General features: G+C 36.8%; 1 pseudogene; it reads right to left on the reverse strand.

Annotated features, from left to right (window-relative positions):
* Positions 1-3213: 3213 nt before the first annotated feature.
* On the reverse strand, positions 3214-3797 carry LOC104242463 (defensin-like protein 19; annotated as a pseudogene).
* Between the last annotated feature and the right edge of the window lie 2920 nt (positions 3798-6717).

Genomic DNA, 6717 nt, shown 5'->3' on the forward strand with positions numbered 1-6717 from the left:
GTGAAAACAAGAAATACATATTATTAGAGTCTTGTACGAAGGAACTGAAGCAAATGCAATAAAACAGGGGATACCAAAATACAAAATGCGTTGCGGCGCGCAACTCGATCCCACCATATAATATCAATATCATAAGTCACCTTATTCCACCATATCAATTCACCCTTATATCACTTGTTACGGCGTGTAACCTGATCCCACCATACAATATCAATATCATAACAATAAACATAATATGTTGCGGTGCGCAACCCGATCCCATCATATAATATCATTATCATAATTCACCATTATTTCACCATAACAATTCACCCTTATTTTACCTGTTGAGGCATGCAACCCGATTCCACCATACAATAACAATATCACAATATGAATATCCTCCCTTATTCCACCACCTCCCTTATTTCACCTATTGCGGCGTGCAATCGGATCCCCCGTACAATAACTTAAATCAACAACACCAATTCAATAACTAAATTTACCAAAATCTCTACAATCAAAGGTATGAGTACACGACATAAAGGTAACCACGCGAAATCAAAGGAATACAATAACCTTTACAAAATGACAAAACATGTAAGGCACGTGATAACTAAACAAACAATCCAACAATTTGGACATGTAACAGATATACACATAGTCATAGAAGAACTCAACAATTAAGAGGTAACAAGACAATAAAGAAGCCAATGACTTCAACCAAGGCATATAAGGGCCAACTAATGAGTAAGAGGTAAATAAGTGCAAACAACATCATATAGAACATGTAAGAGTAGTCTAACAACAAGATACCACATGTTATGACAATTTAATCAAAAGCATGGAAAGAGACCAAACAATCTAAACTGGTCCATCCACGTATAAGCTGTGTACCTACTTGTCATCTTGCATACACTACTTTCACATAACAAGATAACACAATTAACTCAATTCCTTAGGGGTGGTTTCCCCCATACAAAGTTAGACAAAACATTTACCTCAATTCGGCCAACTGAATGCTCAATTTAGCTTTTCCTATACCAATTCACCGTCGATCGGCCCAATCTAGCCAAAAAAGACTTAAATACATCAAACAATGCAAGAGAAAATAATTTCAATTAACAAAACTATGGTTCTTATACAATTTGAAAAAGTAACCAAAAATCAACTTACCGGGCTCGCACTTCGGAACCCGGCAAAATTTTCAAAACCCGAACACCCATTCAATTATGAGTCCAACCATACCTGTTTCACTCAAATCCTACTCCGAATCGATATTAAAAATTCAAAAATTCACTTTATGAAATTTTAGACAAAATCCCCAAATTTCACTTTGAAATCATCAATCAAATGCCTAAAACAAAGATGAATTTATAAAATATAACTAAAATCGGGTATAGAACACTTACCCCAATCCATAAAGTGAAAATCATCTCCAAAAATTGTCTACATCCGAGCTCCCTAACTCAAAATATGACCAAATGAACAAACTTTCGATATTAAGTATTCTTGCCCAACTGTTTTGCCTCATTTTGTGTGTCAACAATCTCGAAACTCACTTTTGATGCCTCCAATGAATTCCTTATGAAATGTCAGTCAAGTTAGGCTTTTGAATCACTCCATTTGACCTTATAATAAAGGAGATATATTGGTTTCAATATTTGAAAATAGTGCAGATTTTAAAAATCGAAGTCAATGGCAATTTCGTAATTAATCTGAAAACTCTAGCAGCCTAATTCTTAGTAAAGTGACCATAAAATCTTCATACGATGTCAAACTTTGACGATTCTTTTTGTTATGGATCCTTAATTACGATACAGATCTAATTCTTCAATCAAAACGGAAATCAGAACTCATTAATTTAATGTGGTATCATTTATGCTTGAAGAAACGATGTCGAAACATAAGAAAAACGAGTGCAATACAACCCAAACCTATCTGAAATTCACCCGAGCCCCTCGGGATTCCGTACGAATATACCAACAAGTCCCATTACAAAACACGAACCTACTTGATGCCTTAAATCACGCATAACAATATCAAAGTGATGACACATGCCTCAAATCAAACTTAATGAACTTTCGAACTTCCGACTTCCAAAAACTCGCGCCGTAACATATCAAATCAACTGGAATGAACTCAAATTTTGCACACAAGTCCTAATACATCATATTGTGCTACTTATGCCCCAAACTATCGAGCGGAATGCAAATTCTCAAAATGATCGGTCGGGTCGTTACATTCTCCCCCACTTAAACATACGTTCGTCCTCGAACGTGCCAAGAATTGTTCCAAATCCATCAAACCACTGCATGAGCTCACCATACATACACCCGGGGGTGATTCCCCATTACCCAAACCTATGTAGGACTGACAATACAATTTAACTAACGATCTCATTTCATCTTTAGTCCATAACCTTAGGAAAGAATCCAAATCTCAACATCTGAAATTCATCATAGGACCCGAATCTCACATCATAAACCTGAACAGGCCGAATCGAGCCATAATTCCAACCAAGGATACAATCATACGATGTTCCACATAACTCAAATGCCTATAGCAATAACTTCTGACCACCATAGCTGCCCAAATAACATTCTGGACATCGACAATACACTTCACATTGAATAGAACCTTGTTCCGGACCTCCACAATGCTGCCCATGATAAAAAACATGTGGGGACTCATAACCGCTCATGAAATCAACAAGTCAAGAATCACTCTCGTCTGTCAAGATCCTTCCGTGCCTGTTGTTGGCCGCTAATTTGAGTCGTGACGAGCTGCTTATTACATGATTTGTCAAATAAATTGATATTTTTCCTTCCCCTCATGCATCAATGTTTTGTGCAAACAGGACTTTTGATTGCATCATAAGGCACAATATTTTGCATCACAAGTTTGTCGAATCATAATAGCCAAGTCAACTCAATCAGAATAAGAAAAAATAAATTCTATAAATTTAGATTATTTCACTTGATCCCATAAAATACAGTACGGACCCAAGAAAAAGACCGTACAGTATGATAATACAAACATACTTTAGTACTATTTTACTACAATTCTAGTGAATTGGTAGTATTTTTATTCTTTTAAACACAAGACAACACACCATTATTTATTTCACTTGACACCAAACATTACAGTACGGATCCTAAGAAAAAGACCGTACAATATGATAATACAAACATAATTTGATACTATTTTCTCATAATAGCTACAATTCTGGCGAATTGATAGTGTTTTTGTTCTTTCACACACAAGACCGCACATCACTTTTTTATTTACCATACATAAAAAGGAGAATTCTGAGAGCATTTGATGCTTATTTGCACTTGTGGTAGCAGTAGCAATAACGTCTAAAGATGCTCTTCTTAATGCACATACCCCTCTTTGCCTCCTCTTTCTCTTTGCATTCTTCGTCGCAAGTGTTCACTAATAAAACAATAGCCAGAAAATGTCTTGCTCTTCCTTCGGCAAAGTTTGCCCTCTGCCGCTTGCATCTCTGCAAAGACCAAAAATTTATCATAAGTTTGTTTTTTTGTTAAAAACATTTATTGGAATATGTGAATTATTTCTCAAAAACTAATTGATACGGATGCGTGTATAATTTCTTTTCGATACCAACATATAATGATTATAGCGATAAATATTTCATATTATATAGCGAGCTAGTAGGGTTTAAGTGTGCAAAGGCATAATGAATACTCATAAATAAAATGACGATGAAAGAAGTACCAACCATTGGATGTAATGAGGAGGAAGCACAAGAGGAGAGCAAGGAAAGTTGTGTAGCTCACTAGTGACTTTGCCATATTCCTATAAATTTGATATGATTAATGAACTTTCTATTTTCCTTAAATTATGTGTGTGTATTGGGAAAAATTGAGTTTATATATATTGAAGTGATTGAAAGATGATGTGTCATGACACGAAGGCTGGTCAAAGAATGATGATTAGCAAAGAGGCACGAGTCGCAACAGATATGAGCAGAGGCACGTGCAGATATTCAAAAGACTCGACACTCGTACCTATTTAAATCCAAAAATTAAGGAGAATGAATCTGATAGGACAATAGAGTACAAATACAGTATTTATTAAGCATTAAATACTGAAAACGTTAGAGAATCTATATTGAATTACAATGATTACCATTGTAACGTAGCATTAAATGCCTTTAATTGTTATTATGACAAAGGTAAAACGTATATCTTAGAAATAACTATAAAAAGGAGAAGAGTGATCATTTGTAGAGACACGAAATATCATCGAAATATACTGATTTACTTTGTTTGTTTCTGTTCATCTTATTATTATCGAAGCCAATTTCTTTTATTCATTTTATATATTGATTATCAGTAACCCGAGTTCTTCTAAAATAAAGCTTTGATCGAAATTCTACTTTTTGGTTAAACAAATTGGTTCAGTTACCGAGAATCTGATAGTCTATTCTTTCTTAGCCTAACCTTTTTTGTTGTATTAACCATGTCAAACATTAATGACAACACCCAAGGAAACCAAGCAAACCAGGGAAACCATCAACTCCAGGGGAATCCATAGGATGATCGCACCCCGATCCCTTCTCCACAAAGCTCCCCTCGGCGGTCTCGATAAGGCACTCCTGATGGATCTCATTCAAATGCAAATGCTCAATTTGAAAATGATGAAGATATCAATGAAGCTTTGCAAAAGCTAATCGCTCAATAGGTCAATAAAGCTCTTGAGGCCTTTGTCAGCCAGTTAGTTGTTGCACCACCAACACCAACTCCAAATAACAACACTTTGGAGAACCCTCGTTCTAGGCTGCTAATTCAGACAGTGGTGGATTCCCTAGCGAGTCACGAGATGGAGAACCAGGTAACTTAGTCAATTCTGATTTACAAAATTTAGTGTTTACATTGCAGAAACAGCTCAAGGAGCAAAGTGACCGTATAGAGCAAATAACTGGAGTACCGCCCATAATCAAAGGGATAGATATGGATAAATATTCACAACAACCTTGGAAGCCAAGTGCTGCTCCCCTCCCAATTCCAATGAAATTCAAAATGCCCAATATTCCAAAATACAATGGAACAACTGATCCACAAGACCACGTGACTGCATTCACAACAGGCGTAAAAGGCAACGACTTGACCAAACAAGAAATTGAATCAGTATTGGTCAAAACATTTGGTGGAACACTCAATAAGAGAGCATTAACATGGTATTCTCTTTTACCCAAAAATTCCATAAATTATTTTGCTGAGCTTGCAGATTCATTTATCAAAGCACATTCGGGAGCTCAAAAAGTCGAAAAAAAGAATGGAAGATATTTTTAAAATCAAGAAAAGGGACTCTGAGTTGCTTAGAGAGTTCGTGGATAGGTTCTAGCGTGAAAGAATGATGTTACCGCGTGTACCAGACAATTGGGCAGCTATAGCCTTCACTAGTAATTTGAATGAAAAAGCTCAGAAGCCACGAGGCGACTCAAGTAAGGTCTTCGTGAATTCCCAGCAACAACGTGGAATGACGTTTACAACAAGTATATCACGAAGCTAAGGATAGAAGAAGATATTATCTCACGGTCTTAAAAAGAGAAAAAGGTGAGTTCGAGACGGGCGAAAACCAAAAAAAGATCCGGTAAAAATAGATGCGAACCATATATAGGCCCAGCGGGAAAAGATTCATGATCAAAACAGGACAATTCAAGGTATGATCATAGATCGAGGAATAGAGAGTAGGGATCATCATCAAGATTTGGGAATGATCAAAACACGCGAGAGTCGCAAGATGATGATAGAAACTTGAAGGCAAGATTTGGCGGTTATAATTTTAATGTAAGCACTTCCGATCTCGTAGCTGTTTTAAGAAGCATGGGTGATAAGGTGCGGTGGCCAAAATAAATGAGATCAAATCCAAACAGGCGCAATCCTGATCAGTAGTGCGAATTTCACAACGATCATGGTCATAAAATGGCAGACTGTAGGTTGCTACAAGGTGAAGTTGATCATCTATTAAAGCAAGGGTATCTCACCGAATTATTCAGTGAGAAAGGTAAGCAAGCATACATGAAGAATAGGCAGGAGCCCCCTAAACCACCTTTTCCCAAAAGAACTGTTAATGTTATAAGCGGAGGTGAGGAAATCAATGGTGTGACGTACACAACAGCCAATAAAGTTTCAAAGGTCATAATTACCCATGGGAAACAGGTTAGACATGTCTTAGAGGAAGAAAGTATTACATTTGATGATGCAGATGCGGATGGTGTATTAACTCCACATAACGATGAACTGGTAATATCTATACTTGTACATGATACTAATGTGAAACGAGTTTTGATTGATCCAGGTAGTTCCGTGAACATTATTCTGCTAAGAGTACTACACGAGATCCATGCTGAAGATAGTACCAAAGGAGCATACTTTGTCTGGATTTGACAATTCCAGCGTTGTGACGAAAGGGAAGGTAATACTTACTACATTCACAGAAGGAGCTGTCAAAGATACAAAGTTTCAGGTGGTAGAGATGGAGATGACTTACAATATGATTCTTGGGAGACCATGTATCCATGAGATGGATGTTGTTCCGTCTACCTTAAATCAAGTTATTAAATTTCCATCACCTTGGGGAATATGTCAAATCCGTGGGGATCAACAGACATCCAGGAGCATCAACTCCGTAGCAGATTCAAGTATGAGAAACGAAGAAAAATAGTAGTTACAAAATCCAGTTGAGGATACCACAACACAAGCCTCA

Source organism: Nicotiana sylvestris, chromosome 11 (genome assembly GCF_000393655.2).
Source record: "Nicotiana sylvestris chromosome 11, ASM39365v2, whole genome shotgun sequence".
In the NCBI taxonomy this organism is placed as follows: domain Eukaryota; kingdom Viridiplantae; phylum Streptophyta; class Magnoliopsida; order Solanales; family Solanaceae; genus Nicotiana; species Nicotiana sylvestris.